The sequence below is a fragment of the Lagopus muta genome, chromosome 10 (assembly GCF_023343835.1).
Source record: "Lagopus muta isolate bLagMut1 chromosome 10, bLagMut1 primary, whole genome shotgun sequence".
Classification (NCBI taxonomy): Eukaryota; Metazoa; Chordata; class Aves; order Galliformes; family Phasianidae; genus Lagopus; species Lagopus muta.
The window spans coordinates 5,613,753-5,634,466 of NC_064442.1; the positions used below are offsets into that span (position 1 = coordinate 5,613,753).

Here is a 20,714-nt window from a genome sequence, read left to right on the forward strand (position 1 = left end):
AAACACTGAGCAGGAAATTCACATTTCTCTATTTTACAACAGCACAGGAAAAAGATTAAATATGCCAACCAGTGAAACACTGTCCACGCTATTCATCTGAACAGGAGGGAATCCTGATATTTGTGCTGATCCTTCAGATCTGAGCTTTTTAGCCCACTCATATCACAGCCTCCCCAAACCATCTGCCTTGTTCCCTCCTGCTAAAAGGGCAGTTGCTAATCAATTTATGCAGGGCTGACAATGAAGGCAACCAGATCATGCTCAGAGAGAAAACAGCAACAAGCTTCTGAGCTCAAAGCCCCCAATATGGCAAGTTGGATGCTGTTGGAAGGCATCTGCAGCACTGGCAGTATTTACAGAGCTGCTGAGTGTTGATGGCTGGCTTCCTCCTGAAAGCAAGCCAAGCATCGTGGGCATCTGCTATTAATGAGTGAGCAGAGGATCCTAATGGGGCTCTTGTCAGGCTGAACAGTACACACAGTTATTCTCACTGCAGCTTCAGAGCTGTTGCTCAACGCTGAAAGGCCCTACTGAGCTGAGAGTGCCCACAAAGGGGGAAGAAGGAGAGCATGAGGCTCTATGCCCTGCGTACCGACTCTTCAGGAAAGGCCCTACTCCCATTTGTAAGGTCAGGATTGTTCTGCAAGTTTCAGAGAATTGCAAGGAAGCCACCACAACCTGCAAGCTTCACAGAAAGCACTTTTGGTTGCAACTGTCTTGAAGCTCCTGCATGGCATGGCCACATACAGTACATTTACTCCTGCACCGTGGTATCTTAGCATGAAGGAGCGAAACCCTCAGCAGATGAGGGAAATACACTAATGAGTACCTTTGGTTGCCCACAAAGCAGCTAAACTACAGCAGGCACCTTGAAAGCCCAAAAGGACTTCCACAGATGGGAGCATGAAAAGTCATTTCTACCCAAGGCAACCAGTCACAAGTGTCACTAGCACCGATGTCACTGACACCAACCAACACAACACGTGCACACCTATCTGCTCAAAGCCATCTCCAAACAGAAATTACTGTATGCTGTACTGCAGGGATAGGAGGAGTAACAAACAATTCCTTCCAACTTCCCTTGAGGACAATAGAACAAGGTTAGCCAGTTGTATAAACATTTGCTTCCATGGGTGTTTTTCTCCTTAAAGGCTCCCATTTCACAAAAGCTGGGTTTGTGTAACTCAGTAGTGCAAGCACACAGAGCTCATGCAGTTATTGCACCAAGGCAGGGGAGCTGCATGCAAGCCAGTTCTGCAGCCAAACCTCCACCCTGCAAACCCACATTCGCACACCTCGTGCTCTTGGCACCAAGATAGAGTGTAAGAAAACAGACTGTAACATTTCAAAGTCCCTTCGCAAAACTGGGAAAATAAGCAAGTTTGGGGGGGGGAAGTGGTGAATATGATTGTTTTTACAGGTGTGAAGAAAACACAGAAGAAACCCCTTAGTGATCAACTTAGTGAATCAACTCCAGGCTGATAGAGAGGGAAGCAGAAGGAAGCTAACTGCAGTGATGAAAGCTGTCCCGCAGCTCCAGGAAAGGGCTTCAAATCTCCAAAGAGGAAATTCTCCCCCACTTTCTCAGATGCTCAGGTAGATCTGTTAAACGCTGTTTTAATGCTTCCAGGCACAACCTCAGCCAGAATTTGACAAAACAGGTGCTATGTGAGAAATTAGCAAAAGCAGAGCACCGACTGAGGTTTTCAGAGAACATAAGAACACCACTGGAAGTGAACAGAACAGCCCAATTCCTACTCCCTGGAAGTTACTTACAGGAGAGCTACAATCATTAGTAGTAAGGATTTAAACACAGACTACAGGACACTAAAATATCCCTGACATACTCCAGCCAATGATAACGTCCCCATCTCTGGAGATACCCAAGGACAGGCTGGATGGGGCTCTGAGCACCTACTAGCTCTAGATGTCCCTGTTCATTGCAGGGGAGTTGGACTACATGGCCTTTAGTGGTCCCTTCCAATTCAAACAGTTCCATGATATGGAATGTTCTGGAACTATTGGCCTGTGTATTGAAACATTAGGCAGGTTCACTGACCAAGGCCAGCAGTCAGCCTGATACTCAGAAAGCTACAACATGTCATTGGAAGCCATTGGAATTTCTGTGGCCATGTACCTCAGCTGTTGTCAGGACTAGACTTCTTTATCAGCACCTCTTCAAAACTGAAATCTTTGGATGTTTTGCCAAACACCTGGGTAATACGTGGCTCTGGTTAAAGCCTGAGCCCCCTGATACTTAAGCCAGCGTTGCAGCTAAGGATGAAGAAGAGGAGAGAGACTTTGCTGTCTTTTTGTCTGAATCCTTCCAGCCATTCTATTTGACAGAGAGGGCCTAGGGAGAAAAAAAATCCAGCCTTTATGAAAGATGTTTGAGCATCCAGATTACATCTAAAGCCAGTCTCACTTGCACTTCCCATCGTGCATTACTGAAACATGCCCAAGCTTTATGAGGTATCGACATTTCAGCTCGTTAGTATTATTTACCACTGCAAAGTCAGCAAGGGCTTTAACACTGGCTCAGACCACAGAATATAGATAAGCAACCAGCAGATCGTCCTAAGGGCTGGCTGGAGTCCTTTTCACCCCCAGCACCTCCTCATATAGAGCTCTCAGGATGGGTTGCAGGCTGAATTTATGCAAGCAGCATCCACAGCAGGGAGCAATCCTACTAATCTCTCCCTTTGTCCTGCTGATCCTCAAAGAAAAGCACCAGGAATCAGAAGCTCCTCAAACATACAGGAAAAAAAAAAAAAATCCCCCTTCTGTTGAGTCAATTCTTACTTGTCTCAACCATTTTTATTTTTTTTTAATTTTATTTCCTCATTGCAGCTTTTCTACAAACTCAACTTTGTGGCTAACCAGAACTAGTCAAGCAATTACGCTTCAAATGTCTCTGGAAATCCACATCCCTGGTAACCCAATAGCTCCCACTACTGACCTTCTAGAAAGGGAATTGATGTACTTACACTTACCCAAAGAAATATATTACACAGAAGAAGCAATGGGACAGTTCATCCCACCTCTCATTCTCTCTCTTCCCCCTGAAGCTAATTTTCTACTATATAATACCAACAGATACTGGGACTGCCTTATTACCACTGTAACTGATCGTTATCATGACACTTAGGACATGGGCACTTCTCCTAATACTGTTTCCTCCTGAGTGCAGGATTTCATCCCACTGCCCTTCATAGGCATCTGCTGAAGAATTTTTCTATATAACATGTTGTTTATGGAACAATATACTAGCTCAAAAACTTGTCTGAGATCTATACCTAGGAAGGTAAACCATCTTCCAGTAACCAGAAATGCTCTGTATTTACACTGTAAAAATAAGAAGAATCAAAATGCTTGAAAGCCAAAGTACAGAAAATGACATCCACAGTTCACTGGCTGGGTCAGAGACATTTGCTGAAGAAGCCACCTTAGAAAACTGTCCATATCATGTCAGGAGTTTTTTTGTTGGTGTTGTTCTTTTTTGTTTTATTAGAGGACCAAAAAGTAATTAGAAGTGTTCTCAGTAGCCAAGGGGAACATTAGATTTTTCTCTTTAAGCTTCCAAAAAAATCAATATTCCTCCATTGATCCTGGAGCCGTCCCACCATGACACGTACCACAGTCAGCCAACACCTCAACAAGTGCAACACAACACAAAATGATCTTCGCAGCTGTTATCTCTTCCTTCAAGAAATCTCAGCTTGTTTACCCATCTGCTTTAAAACCTTACTTAACACCTGCCACAAAAACACCCTAAATGTTGCTCATTTGCTGTCTTTCTAGATGAAGACCTGCCTGGAATCTGAACAAGATTCATTTTTATACTACTGCTCCACATTTAACCCTGCCACCACCTCTGGCCCAAGCACAGTGGATGTGCAATACTATGCAAAGTAGCTTTGAAGGTGGATAACAGAGAACACTGAGAAGGTCTTCCATCCTATTTCAGCTCAAGAGGACTTCTACAGTAGCACCTTTAAAGCAGGGCACTGTTTCAGCTGGTGCAGGAGACAGGTCAGATCTTGACACAGCTTTCTACATAAAATAGAATAATCCCGTAACAACTCAGCCAGTCACAGCGGTGAGAAGGAAGACTTCATTTAGTTCAATTTTTACTGTACTTCCCTCAGCTATGCTTGTTTATTTGGGCTCCATTCAGGAATAAAGAGACAAGTTTAAACATACTATGTATAACTAGTGCAGGAGGCCAAGACATTTCCCTATGGTTCAGGCCAGCGATCAGTTCCTAGCATATCATATTCCCATCCATATCCTCCAGACATTTTACTGGCTAGTCTATTCCACATTATGTATTACAGGAAATGGAAGGGATTGAGGAATACAGTGTTAATGAAAGGTGCATGGCCCCAAGTGTCACGGCATCAACTGGAAGCACTCTAAGTTCTCTGATGGGGCTGAATTACCACGCAGTACAGTGCTGTGCAATTCAGACTTGGAAAGGAGCACCTCTGAAGAACCAGGATGAAGAGACAGGGGTTGCCTGCTCCGCAGGATCTTTTGTTTCATCAGCTTTTTTGTTTTATTAGAGAGGTGGGAAATTTGAAGTCTCGAGGACAAATCCCTCATGCAGAAAGGCACACTCCTGTTCAAGAGAAGAACAACATCAAGGATGCACCTGGCTTTTCAAAATGAAGCCAACATTATTTCACTTTCCTTCTTCCACTCAACTCTAAAATTGAAGCACTGGATATACACGTGCATATGAGACAGGAGAATATTCTGTTGTAGATTAATGTTTAGATATCCCTTCCAAATGCCACAATAAAAGTGCTCCACATTTGCCAAACAGTCCCTGAAGACCCAACAAAACTGCAAACGGGAGCTGCATGTGAAAAAACATTACCTTTTAACACTCTGCTTACCAACTGCCCCTAAACAAACCCAGAAGAAAAGCAAACAAAAGATGCTCTAAACGCAGGTTAGAGATTCAGCTTTAGAAGTTTAGCCATTCATCCCATTTTTTTCTAAATAAACACTTCTTAGTTTCAGTTCCATTGACTGCCCTAACCTCCCTCCCAAAAATGAAGCCATAATTTTAATCAGCTGCAGTAACCACTAAATCTCAGTTTTTCTGTGCAGGTAAGAAAATGGATTCAGAAAAGCTGCTCAGATTTCATCAGCCTCCATAGTTTTGATACAATTAAAGACATTGAGAAGCTGATTGCCCCTTTGTTTCCCCTCTTTTTCGCTTTGTAGACTCAGAGAAGCATAATCCCGAATTGATAGCTCCTCCAAACGCTCAGGCTATGATTTATCAGTCCAGGAGGCTGCAGTGGAGAAGTAATTGCATTAGCACCACCACTGATAAATAGTGCTTTCTTCAGACTTACGAGCCGCTGAGGGCTAATTACTCCTCAAATTCCAGATTCCGTTTGGCTTTAATCACAGGGTGAATCATCTCCTTCCAAGCATGGCAGATATTAATGGCAGCACATTTGTCCTAATTAATCTTCCATTGGGAAGGGCTTTTCTTTTAATTAAAGACATGAAAATGAGCAAAAGTGACAAAAGAGCACGTGGCTGAGAATGGATAATAGTCAGTGCACCTCAGAGGATGGTGAGGATTGCTTCCATGAGGAGAAAACGTGATGAGTTATATTCTTCCTTGGCATCTGAGTTTTGACCACATTAAGCTGACACATCAAGACAAATCCATCTTCACACGCTTCAGCTAAGGGAAAGTGGTGCTGATGAAGGAGTGAAGGACCCAGCTGTGCTGTCTTTGACTTTGTGGCTCAGCATTTAGAACTCACCTTCCTGCAAAAAGCTGCAGCTAAATAGCAGTAGTTCAGAGAAGCTAGAAAATCAAAAGGCTATTTGGCTAGGTTACGATACTTTGTAGATTCCTCTAAGTTAGAGGCAAACTTAACCAGCACAAAATCCTCTTTGGGTTGACAAAACGTTTCAGACTACCTCTCAGAGCCAGGCTATGGAACTGGGGGAGTGAAACGTGAAGTCGGGAACAGCAAGAACAACCCATCAGTCAGTCTTATTATCTTATTTGGAGTCAGCTGTCAGATGGCTTACCACCCCACATGGTCAGTTGATAAATACACTGCTCGAGTCTGAACAGTGGGGTCACAAAGAGGCAATTATTCTCATGATGTATACAGATAAGATGATGGGATAATATTTTCTTTGACATTTCTTGTAGTAAATTGAACTCAGGGGCTGTTTTGTTCCTAACATCTCCCACCAATGGCAAAGAGACCTTACACAGTGTTTTTCCTGCGGACTTTTCCCACTTTTGCACTTTACAGCTTTCTTAAGCAAAAGGACTCCCAATGCACGTACCGCTCTTTTAGTCAGAATCAGAAGTGGCCTCTGGTCAAAGATCCTTTGAAAAGAGACCAATATGGAGAACAGCTCTTCCCCTGACCTAAGGTATTTTAGATATCAAAGCTTTCGTCCAACTTGATGGCCGCATGGTGTTCCCAGGCACTGAGGAAATGTACCTGGTACATTAAGTGAGACTGCAGTCGATACTTCTAAAGTGCCTGTTTATGCTGCAGCAGAGAGCTGATAAACAGCCTTGCCTCTAGTTTCTCTTAATTTAGAATTCATTACGTCTCTCTTTCCATGAAAGATAAACCAATAGCTGCCCTTGACAGCTGTTTTCTTTGGGGTCATTCTCTCTATCCACCCATCTACTCTTTCTTCAGGGGGTTTTGCTCGCTGTAATGCTAGCTCTATCAATTTCATTCAATTCTTGCAACACAATCTACAGGGACTGAGGAGGACAGCAATGCCAAATGCATTTAACCATTTGGGTACCAGGTGTCAGTGTGAATTATGAAAGTTATAAAACCTGTAGGCAACAGCAAGAACTCTATCACAATAAGGAGGATGAATAAATGAAAAGATTATGCCAAAAAGGTGAGACACAGAACAAAATGCAAGCTGGATTGACTTGAGAGGCTCTCTTTCAGTTCAGCTAATATTGCATCTGGCTGCAAAGTCTGCCAGGGTCTCAGCTGGAGATGCAGTTGTATTGGGATACCAGATAGACACAGAGGGCACATCCAACCTTTTCAGAGCAATAATTACTTTCCAGGACTCTGATTTTATACTCTGGGAAGGACAGATGACTGCTTGAAAAGCACAAGACTCAGTGATTAGATCAGTGGTTCATTTAGCCCAATATCCTTTCTCCAACAGTGGCCGAAGGAGATGCTATTTATGGAGTATGCAAGCCATTGTGATTGCTTCCTCAACATATTCCCCTGGCATCCATGGTTATTGCACAAAGGATGTTGGAGAGAACTCCCCTCCCTATTCCCTTCAGCATCCATCCAGAGACTAGTTCTTTGTGAAGCTCTCCTTTCCAAGCCTAGTGGTGTCATCCAAAAAGCTCCTCCAGATGTTCTCTGCTCTGAGGAAAGCATATGAAGGAGGGTAAAGATGAGCTGTACAGAGCATTCCCAGGGGCCTGCTGAGGATTTAGTGTCCTCATTCCTACGAAGGCACCATGCTGCTAAAACATTTAGACTAAAAACATCTCAAAGAGGAAGCAGAGGCAGAACTCCCATATTATCCCATTTAAAAAAATGCAGTGATGTCCTTGGTAGAGCATTTTATGGTACTGCAGTAACATTATGCCTCCCCTTTAGAAGGGATATGTACTATTCATAGACATAAGTTTATCACATCATTCAATCCTCAGCCACCTCTTCTGCGTCTCATAAAATGGGATATAGAGGAAACCACAAAATTATTTTTGTTCAACAGCTGAGCTCATTTTTGCTCATATGCAGCAATCAGCATTTGCTCACTGAAAACTCATGATTACCAAGAGCTAATCTGCACTAAACTAGTGCAGAATGGCAAGAAAAATATTGACAGACCATTGATGGTCAAAGCCCCAATATGCTGATAGCAGCAATACACTTAATCAGGTTTTAAAAGTAACCTGCGTTACTATGCAGTGAGCATGGAAAGGCTTCCAACTTAAATGGGAAGTCTTGCAATCAGATTGAAACATGTTGTTTTCCAGGCTGAAGAGACTTCAGTAAAAATCACTACAGGATTGTAGTGAACAAAACAAGTTGTTTTGTCAGGGGCATCCCAGAACCCTCTCCTTGGAAGCTCTGACATCACCATGCTGTAAATGCTAGTTATAAAGATCCATGTTCCGTTCCTATCCTTACCAAAAAAAGGAACGTAGTGAGGGCAATGCCACCAAACACCAGAACTAAGAACAGTTTGTCAAACTCACCCCTGTAAATAAAAGTACTGCTTCAAAATAAATAAATAAATAAATAAAAATAAAAGCCACATAAGAGAAAGCAACAAACAATGAACAAAGCCAAAACTGCCCATTCCCTCAATGAAAAGGAAATAACTGCTTTTCTGAGGTGCCATCTGCCTTTGCATGGCACCAGGAAGGAAGCCATGTTGCTCGGAAGCAAAGCCTTTTCCTTTACTCAACTGCAGTATTAAGCCACTTCTCTCCTTACCAACCTCTTAATAAAAGTTCACATAATCCCCAAACAGAAAAGTGTAATTAGGATCCAGCTCCTGGGAAATGGTATCAGTTTGCTCACATAGGCTGGTAAATGACTGAACATCTCCATCCGCCTGCCAGGCCACGATAGGGTTTCCAGCACATTTCTCCATCGTGCAGCACAGTTGCTCCCACAGCCTGGGAAAAATCCTGGCTACAACCTTTCAGCAACACCCAGGCTTCTAGTGTCCTGATAATACAAAGTGCCAGCCAACATTTTTAATTAGAAAAGCAGCCTTGATGCAGGAAAAGTAGAGATTAACCCACCAGGTCGCCATTTCCCCACCAAGATGTTATCTTGTTTAGAGACTCCTTTCAGAGACAAACTCCATCAAGTGTAAGCATTCAGATGGAAGAAGAAAGGAAAACTACTCACGCTACTGAAAAGTATTTGATCCCAATTGGCAACACACTGTATGACAAACTGTATGTATAATTGTATGATGACAAACAGCCACCATAAAAATAACCACCATAAAACCCTCCTCTTTTAACCCTACCCTATCATCACCTGGATGTCTGTCCTCACCCAGAGACTCAGGAATGGCTCTAACAACCAAGATGTGCAGCCAAACGTCCCCGCAAGGTACAAAAACACCACAGAAGATGATGCCCAAATCCTTCCACTCCCAAACAGTCCATTCAATTGCAAAAGCTCTTGTGTTGTTTGTCAAGGATCAAACCAATCTACTGCGTGGCTCCCTTCTAACCTGTTTATCCTTTTATTTTTTCCTTCCTATAAGAAAATGTATCCAACTATGTCTCCAATGCAGCACCAGGTACCCTCCAGCTGTGACACTGTTCTCATGGCATGGATTTCATCCTCACGGTTCCCCTTCATCTTCAGATCTTCTGATGCCTTTATTCCTCCTATTACTTCAGTAGTTTACCCTGTTTTTTATGTTGTGATCAGTTGCTTCACTGTGATCACCATAGCATGAAAAATAAATAGAATACTATCATGCATCAAGTGTGCCCTGACTTTTTTGCTGGAATGTACATAAAGGGGAATTGACAGAACTAGGCACTGTCCTTTTCCAAGTTCAAAATATTTGCCAAAAAACACTCAATATTTTTATTAAATGTCTAGGTTCTGATCAATATGTCACATGTTAACCTCAAGCAAAATAAAGGAATATGCTCTGCCATGGACGCATTTCTGATATGGGGTAGAAGAAAGATCTACAAAAGCTTCAAATATTTTCTTCAGGAATCATTTTCTTTCTTGATCATAGAATCACTAAGGTTGGAAAAGACCACTAAGATCCTCTAGTCCAACCCCAAACAACTGACCACATCCTTCAGTGCCACATCTCTACAGTTCTTGAGCATCTCTCAGAATGGTGACTCCACCACTCCCTGGGCAGCCTGTGCCAATGCCTCAACACTCAGAATTTCTTCCTAACACCCAGTCTTCAGATCTCAAATGTGTCCCACAGTGGGCGAGTAAATAAATGAGACTACGTGGACAAAACGCACGTGGAGAAGTCGGGGAGGACGAGGCCAGAGGTCAGGATGGGGATGCCTATTTGTCTTTGAAGCAGTAGAGTTCCCGTTGCTGCGAACATTAAATCAAACACTCACAAAGTACCACAGCAAGATAGATTTTAAAAGAAATCATAGCTACACTCTTCTTCGTCATTCTGAGTACAATAAAACTCTAAAGGCTCCAGTTTATTTAACAAAACCAAAAGCTGCAGTTATCCTCGCTTGTTCTGTGTTCCAGCAGGTACAAAAGCACCATGTTCAAATTGGTAGCCAAGCTGTTCTCAGCTCTTTTGACCTATTTCTTTAATTTCAGCTGCACATGGGTTCCAAGAAACATCACATTCCAGTCCACATTTTATATCTCAGCTCAAACAAGGGCTCTGCATTAAGATGAGTAGATTCTTGCTCTGTGTTTTGCAGGTGTTCTTCAGGGCATCAAAGTTTCATTTGAACTGTTACCTTAGAGTCAAGAAATATATTGCTCATACATCTCCAGGGAAAATGACACAAGTGCAAGTTATTAAGTGCACAGCCTCAATATTTGTCCGTCCCTTCCCAAAGAGGGACAAGAGAAGGCTACTCGCTTTCTGGACAATAACCAGTCAATCATTTCTAAAGCCTGAGGCAGGTCAGAGCACTAACGTTGGTATTAAAGCAAAGCATCGTTAGCAGCACTGTGTTCACTGGAGCAACATAATGAAAAGGGAATATTTGTTGCCAATTTTGGGTTATACGGAGGGCACATCTGCCCTTATCCCATCTCTAAAACAACCCGACCTTACCAAAACTGAGGATCTGCATCAGACACTAGACAGCTTTTCAGCATCACATCCCAGAATAACCAAACAGAACTGCTTCACTGGTTCCACAAGACGGGCAGAAACCTCACACTGCATCATTCCATTCAGGCAATGAACACAAGTTTTGTTTTCATAGAATCACTAAAGGTGGAAAAGTTCTCTAAGATATTCTAGTCCTACCATCCACCTACAACCAATGCTGCCCACTGAACCACATCCCCCCCAGTTCCACATCCCCACAGCTCTTGACCACCTCCAGGGACAGTGACTCTGCCACCTCCCAAGGCATCCTGTGCCAATACAGCACCACTCTGTCTGAGAAGTTTCTCCTGATATTCAAAACTTGAAGCACCAGACTCAGTTCGTAAGACTGCACAGAGAGGCCAAAATCTGAACCTAGTGGTAGTTTGCAGTTTGTCAGCAAAAATACAGAAGCACCCTCTGAGTTATTTTCCAGCAGCGTTTTCTTGCAGCCTGGAGAAGACAAGCATGGCAATTAACAGCAATCCTGCTCAGAACAGATACCAGGAAATTAACTCCGCTGCTTTTTTTTTTTTTTCCTGCTCCACATGCAGAGCATCCTAAGGTCTGTGGATGCAACCAGAGGATAAAGTAAATGCTGAAGGGGAAAAATGAAAGATCTTATTTACAATGCATCATGAGGACTGTGGTAAAAATGTTATTACAGGCTAACAGCAGCAGGGAAATGGCATGACCTATAGCAATGCTGCTGATTCTACTTACAATCAGTGAAAACAGGACAGTCTGCTTTTTGTTTTGATTTTTGGGTTCTCAAGCTTTTGTGTTTAAATGCAGAGTCGAGTCAGTTATTCTGGCTGATTGCAGTTATTCAAGTCATAGCTGATCTGTGTTACAGAAGAAAGCCTTCCTTTGGAATGGAGGGAGGTGGTGCAGGGGAACCAGAGTTGGAATCAGGATCTGCTCTTTGCCACTGAGGCTCACAGAGGAACATCCCAGCACCAAAGCCCTGAATGTGTGAAGCCTTCAGGCATGCAGTGCTTGCACAAAAGCAAACCAAGATATATGTTGGAGCCTAGGAAATGCTTTCCTGCTTATCTAGTAAGGTACCGTACTTTGATTTGCAGTTGACAGTCTTCCAAGCCTTTGCTCACTTCCCCAGAAAGTATTTTGGACCACTGCAGGTAATCCCTCTTTACCTAAGCTTACAGCCTACTGTAAATTGCTACTCCTTATTTCCACCACTATCCATTCTTGGCACGTAGCACTTCTCTGCACCGTCTTTGGGAAAAAATTATGCATGATGAATCTTCTTGTGACCTTTAGGGTAAACTTCCCACAGCAAGAAGAATGCCTGAGCTCCCTTGGCCAGCACACGTGCACAGAACCGCTGAGCCACTGCCCTTTGGGCTTGCATCATTTATCAAGAGAAAAGGCTGTCAGGCTGTTGCCTGACATGCACTGGCCCAGGAAAGGAAAGCAGTGACAGTTTACCTGAGGAAAATAATAGCATGTGGCTGGGTATTTTGACAGGACAAAGAAATCTACATGACAACAATATCCCAGTAAAAAATTGGAAATACTCAAACAGAAGCAAACTGACTGAAGAGCAGAGATTGATACTTTAACCCAGCAGGGAAGTTGATCACTGTTAGCAGTTTGGTGGGTGACTGGAATGGCAAAGAGAACATCTAAGGCAACACTTAACGCATTAAGAGATTTTAAACACACCAGCATCTCATACCTTCACTTCACTCACTCTCTCTGAAGGAGTCACAGAATGACTGGGGCTGGAAGGGACCTTAAGGATCACCCAGCTCCAAGCTTCTGCCATGGGCTGGGTGCTCCCACCAGCTTAGGCTGCCCAGGGCCCCAACCATCCTGGCCATGAGCACCTCCAGCTCTCTGGGCAGTCGATGCCAGTACCTCACCACCATCTGAGTAAAAAATGTCACCCTAACATCTAACCTAAGAGCCTAAATTCTATCAGGAACAGTAAAGAAGGATGAGGTGCATCACTAAAGGACACACAGGCAAAAACATTATTCTCCTCCATGATCTTTTTTTACATCTACGTAGCAAACCAAAAACTACTCCTAAGTTTTACCTGGGGAGCGAAGGCAGCAATCCCTCCCACAGCAGATACCACCCGCAGCACCTCACACTGCTCAGAAAGGCTGCACCATACCTTTCTTTAACTGACATTTGCAGTGCTTCACAACATGAATCCAAAACTACTTGGCTTAAGCCTTGTATTCAAAAAGTTAAATCATTTCCTTTAGGAAGATGTTTGAGGTGTGAAGAAAATAAATGGGTTTAATAAGTCAGCTCTCGCTCCATTGGTTGATGCATGTAACCTTACCTATTGCCTCATAGGAACTCCAGCCTTATAACAGCTTTGGAGAGCAGAGGCAGACTTAAAGGAGACAGTGCAGAGAGAAGGGGAGAGGAAAGGAAGGAAAGATGAGTTTTCTGATGAGATCTGAATGCAGATGGAGAGCGGCTGGGGCACAGAGATTCACTGTTCTTCCAGAAATAGCTCTGAACAGATGATTAAAAGCAGCCCATCCTTGACTGTTGCAGTGATACATGGAGGTTTTTCCTAGAAAATCATAGAATCACAGAATGGCCTGAGTTCAAGAAGACCACAATGATCATCTAGTTTCAATCCCCTGCTATGTCCAGGTCGCCAACCACCAGACCAGGCTGTCCACAGCCACATCCAGCCTGGCCTTGAATGCCTCCAGGGATGGGGCATCCACAACCTCCTTGGGCATCTCGTTCCAGTGCCTCACCACCCTCTGTGTGAAAAACCTAGCAGCTTTCTTCCCCAGTCCTAACTCACAGCTGCGCTCACCAGTAAGACCACACAGACACTGCAGACAAAGACATGCACCTTGCTTCATGAATTCCTAAAGCCTAGGCTTTGCCCAGACACTTGATCAACCACTCTATCAATCAGATTCTGTCAGCCAGGATCTTGACACTCCTAAAAAGGAGGAAGTTATGGTCCAGGCAAGGAATTTGCTCGTTATGCCTTCTGTCATCCTGAGAGGGGAACCCAGGCTGTGCTTACAGGTTACTGAACTGCTCGTTCCCTGTGCCCTGTGCAGCGCAGAGCCACTGGAGCACAGGTATAAATTATACCCTTTGTGGAACGAGGCCACGTATGAGCATCACAATTTATTAATGGGGGGGGGGGAAATCTTAAACTGTTTTTCACATGCTGTAGTTTCATAGGCTACCAGGCTACGTTTCTGAAAAGATTTAAAGCTTTTCAGATAAGATTTTCCCCTAACACAAAGGAGCAAAGGAAAGGAGACATCTCCCCTTTTCCCCCCCCTCAGACCACACTGATTATGATATATAGCAGGTGGTAAAAAGCAATTTCTAAGAGCATCAAATATGTTTGTGCTCGAGTCCTCATTTGATGAAAGCTGCACTGTTTGCCCACTGGCAATTGATTTGCCAGGTTCCAATTCAAGCAGCAAATTGCCAGTTAGCCAGGCATTTCACATGCCTCATATGGTCACTTATGTGAGAAATGCAACATCCTTCCTGGGTGTTCCAGAATACGCTGACAAGGCACCTAACAAGCCTCAGCCACTTCGGGGCATCTTTGCTTGCCACATCTAAACCTCACCTTAGGTATTTTCTTAATATCACTTCGTAACAATTTCAGGAATGCTCAAAGCGATTGAATCTTAGAGCTCCCCGAGCAATTTTATCTTTTCCACTGGATAGGAAGGTCTACCAAAAATAAAGACTCAAGGTTTGATTTCACAGATGTTGCACTGCAGCACCTCTGGTACGTGGCTGTGTACTAATTCATGAGAAATAGGCACGGGACGCAGAAGACCAGCCTTGGATTTTGCTCTCTAAAATAAAGAACTTAAATCCTATCAAGGCGTTGTCATCTGTCAAGAGTGGCCTATGGGATCACAAAGGAATTGCCTCAGAGGCAAAAATACCATCCATATTTCCATCCTCTCTTCATGCCACCGACCTCTCCCTTTACTGCATTTGTGACAGAAGGGATAAATGGAGCGACTGACACGTCCAGGCAGATGCTCAGATGACTAAATCTAAACTAGGAACCTTTCAAGGAGAATAGACACCACAGCAGACATACCCCTGGAGACAATGTATCAAGACAGATATTTCAGGAGGCACCAGAGCCTCAGTTAACTTTTTTCCTTGGAGGTGTATCACTCCAGGCCATGTTCTTCCTGGAGCCTACCCATCCCAGCCATCTTTGTGACTGACAGCATCATACACCGGGCCAGAGAAGACTTAGAGATTGTTTCTCTTGCTTGAAAATACACAACCTACCAACGGTTCTTTGCACTGTTCAGCTGCAGCTGCCCTCCCATATCTTGCATTCATCTCTGCCTTGTGTCATGAACAGCTTTCAGAGCTGCAGATTTTCATATGGAAATGCTTTTGTAGCTTAGCATGACTGTTGTCGTTGCCAAAAGAGAGTCTCTGCAAAGAGCAGATAAGTCATTTGATGGACAAGTGGGAGGAGAGAAGCAGAGGGCATCTCTCCAGCATTGCTCTGGGAAAGGAGTCACAAAAAAATAAATAAATCCAACAGCTTGCAGCCACTTCCATGCCCTATGACACCCAGGGGCCACCCTAGCAAAGCTGCAACAGCATTTTATTGTCATACAAGGAGATCTTCTGAGACTCAACAACAGACTTTTCATTGAGACAGTCCGTAACGTGCAACAAGCAGAAAGGAAAACATTTCCACTCACAATGGCAAATATTCACCACACTTGGCTGCAGCAAGCCACCCCAGCTGTCACCTGTAGGCACAGAGAGAAAAAATAAAATAGCCAGCTCTTAAATCACCAACTAATGACTCGGCAACCTGTGCTTATGTTCCTGTTGTGCAGGAAAAACAAGCACATGTACAGACTTAACCAGAAGAACAAAATCCATTGCTCTTCATCAGACTATTCAGACCCCGACTTGGTGCTCTGCAGTGGCTGAGGCACATATGATTAGAGAGGCAGAAGGATGGAACATGGAATATGGAGAAGGGAACTGCTAGAAGTCCTCTGCTATTTGTATCAGTAATTGATAGAGGAAATCCCCACCCCCACTGCAAGAAGTAAACTTCTTGCAAGAAGTCAACTTCTTTGGACATGATTGAACCCTTCATTTATTTCACTTATTATTTCCTAAAACTCATTTTCTACTTTAAGTGCAGCAAACAAGGGCAAGTTAGTCACCAGGTCTTTCTTCCCCATCATTTTTACTTATTCTCAGAGAGCAACACTGTCTTCTCACAAAAGAAACTGAAGAATTCCTGTACATCATGGTGGCCAAACAAAAAAGCCATCAGGATGAAAAAGATCATTAAAGAAATCTACAGCTTTGCTGTGGGCAAAGCCTTTCATACAGTTTGCTGCAGACATGACTACTCCAAGGATCTTTCTTTATGTCACTAACCACTCCAAACACATGCATGGACAACACATGTTGAACACAACAGTCCATGTGGCATCTCTTACAACCACGTGGAGGTAGCTCTGCAGACATGTGTTCCAAGAGACAACCCAGCTGCTGGCCAGGTCCATTGCTGACCTCTGATGGTCAGAGATAGACCTACATGGCCAGTGTCCAGGACAAAAATGGAAGGATCCTCCACCTCTATCTGTCCACCACTTGAGAAAGAGCAGCTCTTGAGCTGGTTATTTAGGTTTGTCTAAATAACTTACTTGTCATCAGTGAGGAGTTCAAGGTGAATCAATCAGTGTTGAAGTCACTCTGCATTAACACAGCTCTTCACAGAAATCAGTTTGAGCAGAACCTTGGATCACAAAGAGGTTGCAAGTAATTGGATGGCACCACCCACGAAAACAGAGTTGAGGGTCCCATCCTGTGCTCAGACATCACCCAACCACAGGAAACAGATTGACAAAACAACAGCACCATGAGGGGAGACCTTCCTGTCAAGTCCTCTACTCATCTACATCACTGAAGCCATGAGAACCCTCAGTCTCAGCAGCCACAGCTGGCTCAAGGGCTCCAATCCAAGTAGAGCCCATCGTGACTGAAAATTAGACACGCTCACAAGCAGTGCTTCCCCACTGAAGAACACCACACCTTCAAATGGGGGAGGAAGAGACAGTGCGATGTTTCAGCAAGCGAGATGCTTCAGACCAACTGCTCCCTCCCCACCCTGCTCCTCCCTCCCAAAAAAAGTCATGGGAGCTAAAATAACATTTCTTTCAGCAAATGTCAGATGGAGGAACTTTCATGACTCATCAGCTGTTGTTTTAGCCTGCAAGGGACTATAAATTACACTAATTAGAACATGGTATTTTTCTTGCAGTTATACAAAACACTGTCTCTTCCTGTGACATCTAAGAGGAGAGTCCTCAAGCAGGAGCGTGCTCGGTACATGTTTTAACTAGAATTCACAATTCACTTGCATGAAAACCCTCCTAGCAGCAAATTGGTGAGAGCTGGCAGGGCGCATTAAGAGAGCTGTACTGAATTATGAGAGGAGGGAGAGTAAATTAGCGACCAATCAAACTTGTCCAACCAGAAATGGAGCCATCTCTTACTGTCAAGGACTGCAGCACTCGTATCACTTTCACTCAGAGCTGAGAAAAGGTAATTTATGAGGTCTTTAGTCACTCACACCATCAGCCTGTGCAGATAGTAAGCTTAGCAGTTAGGACTGCATGTGTTTACTTGCATTTAGACACATACACAATCTTAGACAAGCCAAACAGCCTGAATATTGGCTGTCACTTCAGTTTTCATGCCTGAGTTATCCCAGCAAAGTAAAAGCAAAGGTTTATTCAGACCCCAACATCCTAACTCTGGTCATTACAACAAGCTCCTGCAGTGCCATTGCCCTGACTCACCTTCCAGCAAGGCTCCTCCAAAGCCAGATACAAAAAGGGCTTTTTCTACTGCACCCCTAGTGCATTATGGAGCCCCATCCTCACCCTGGAGGTTGTACTTGAGCAATGTGCCCACAGAATAACCACAGAGATGAGAGAATTGCTTCTTCCCAAAAATCTGAGCTGCTTCTCACAATGCCCCATTCGTCACAATAGAGTTTGGGGGCTTTGACTGGTTTCCCCATTCCAAGCAGAGGGAGAAAAGCTTGACTTACGAAGGCTGATGGCACTCACTTGTACCCTTTGGCTGTTGACGTCACAGATAATCCCAAAGAAGTGGATCTCAAGCAAGGAGAGACCGCTAACCTTGGCCAACAAGACAACAACTAGATCTGGTCACACGTTTTTCCTCAGAAAACTGCTTCCTTCCTGCAGAGACAATGACTTTTCCCAAAACTTGTGATGGCTTCCAGTTGTTTAAAGAAATTAGCAAGTTCAGCACTATTTGCTTTATTGATTTGTGTGAAGATCTCACGTGCCATTGTCTAAACTGGACAATATTAGAAAACCCCCCATCATGTATTGCAACCAGGCTTTTAAACAACATGGAGAAAAATTGGAAACAGAACTTTAAAAAGTTTACCACCTTGGTAGCAAAACCACTCTACAACCCTTAGCTCAAGGCAGAGCTCTGCCTCCAAAACTCCCACTGCAGCAAGAAAAGCAGATGTTGTCTGCTTGTGCTTTGCATGGAGATTGCAGTCCAGAAACCGGAGGGGTACAGCAAGGGCCTCAAGATTACGGCTGCATTCAGAAATGAAAGTCTTTGGCACCAGCAAAACCCCAAGGAGCATTTCCCCAGCTGTTCGGAGAGGGGGCCTGCAGGGGTCCCTCATACTGCTCCACGGCAGCCAAGAACAGCTGGATCCCAAGAGCCGGAGGGCAGCTGTTACAACAAGCCCCCCTTCTCCCCTTTAGTGGGGGGTATGGGGAGATGGACCCAGCTGCCTGCAGATGCCTCCCCTGGGGCAGGCCCCACAGGTGTTGGCTCCCTGCCCCGGTACCCACTGGGATGTGCAAGCTGCTCACCTGCCCGCCAGCTCTGCAGGGAAGAGTGGCCCCTTCCCCTGTTTGCTGGAGTTAGCAACTCGAGTGCAGCGGTATCTGGCGGACATCTGGCCACTTGGATTTCCAGACAATGACTCATGCACACATCCTGGGACAGCAGAACCTGTGGTATTGAGAAGGGATATGACCAAAGGTCCCACTTTCCCTTCATTGTGCAAGCTTTCATTTGCACCTGAGCCTCTTTCAGACCAAACCAGCAAAGGGCTGGACTACGTTCACCCTCTGAAGACAGCCCCTTCTAGCAAGGCAGCAATGTCGCAACAAGGAGATCAGTCAAGGGTCCATGGGGGAATTTGAATTCACAGCTCTGCAGTCCCTGGTACCACCAAGGGAGCCACAAAATACTTTAGAAGAGGAATTCCTTAAACAGAGAGCGTGCAGCAAGGGAATGAAATCAGAAAGTTTGTTTCTGCTGTTGCCATGAGGCACCCAGGTGCAACACAGGCACATCTCCTGAGCGGAAAAGGTCACCAGCACATTGGCTGAGGTTATCAGAGAGCATACCCTCACCCCTTACGTTGTAGTGAGGCAACACAGTTGTCCATAAGCCATCAAAGTTTAAAGAGCCCTAATGTAGAGTAACGTCTCTCAGCCAGGGGATTGTGAACGATTAAATAGGACACTGCTAGGTGCTGGAAATATAATTTCTGTAAGTGCAGATGTTGCTATTCTGCTGCTAGCCAAGAGCTACATCATCTTTTTGAAGCATGTGCAAGGGTAAATGGGTCCAGCATTCTCTCACCAAGGCTTTTTAGCTCTTAATTTCACAGTAAACAAAGGAAAACTCTTCTGCTCCACTTAAGGTATCACGGCTGCAAGGAGGCAGAGGCACTCTGCTCCAGAAGGTCTCAGCATGCTCTGGGCACCTACGTGACCAAGCAGCCGGAGATGCAACCACATAGAATGACCCAAAACCTACAGCATGTTTGTTCCATCCACAGAGATTGTGCTCCCCAGATTTAGTGTTTTTCAGCAGTTAGCAGCACTGCCTCTCTGCTTCACGAGACTCATGCGGAGAGGCCATAGCCTGTATACCCCCAGTCCCACGCTGCTCTTGTAGAGGTCTCCTCTGCATGAGGCTCGCTCAGTGAAACAGACAGCATACGGCATCACACAATCAGCCTTATGATCTCATCTTGTCTGACTGCTATTTTTACAGCTTGTTATTAATAAGCATAAACTATGAAGGCAAGGTACTGTCATGGTGGATATTCACACGCTCACAGCCCACACGTTGCTTTATCGAGATTGCCAGGCAAGAGGAATTCTGAAAGGGGCCACGCAGGGCTGTGTGCAGGACATACAATTTATTCCCAGCTACAAGTAACACACCAGCAAGCCAAGAACAAAACAACAGTCTCATACACAAGTTAAATAAAAAAGGCCTTTTAGGAAAACCATAGCATTAGTCCTACCTTGGTGAAGACAAAGTCGTCCTTCCAGCATCCACCAGACTTAGCAAAGGGCTTAGCCAACTGGGCTGGGTGGGTAAACCAAATGAGGCTGTCAGCACAACAGCTGAAGCCCATGTCTTTAATTATACCCACCCTGCTGTCTATCACCTCCTTACTGTTCTGAGAGAGGGGAGCTAAACTGGGGATACCTGTGGAAGGGCTCACCTTAGCTGTGCTCTCAGTCTCAGCAGACCCATGCCAAACCTTCACTGTCTTCAGGTTTTCTCCTCCAATAAGCCCTAAAGCTGGGCTCAGGTTGTGATGAGTGTGAGCTTCAAGCTTTGCAGTGTGTCTGGGAGCAATCTTCTTTTGGCTCCTTGGAGCAGCTTTGGCCCATAGATTCATGGCCTATGTAGACACCACAAATGAGTGGGAAAACATACAAATACCCAACATTCATATCAGTGTGTTGTCCAGAAGTGTTCACTCAGTTTAAGAGAGCACTGAGGTCAGACTG

The 20,714-nt window shown here is 44.4% G+C and overlaps 1 long non-coding RNA gene across 1 annotated transcript; it reads right to left on the minus strand.

The window, feature by feature from the left end:
* Positions 1 to 4,508: 4,508 nt before the first annotated feature.
* On the minus strand, positions 4,509 to 20,305 carry LOC125698391 (uncharacterized). Its single transcript, XR_007379172.1, has 3 exons — positions 20,219 to 20,305; positions 18,765 to 18,906; positions 4,509 to 4,621 (listed from the first exon to the last, which is right to left on the minus strand). It is a non-coding gene; the product is annotated as an uncharacterized LOC125698391 (long non-coding RNA).
* Between the last annotated feature and the right edge of the window lie 409 nt (positions 20,306 to 20,714).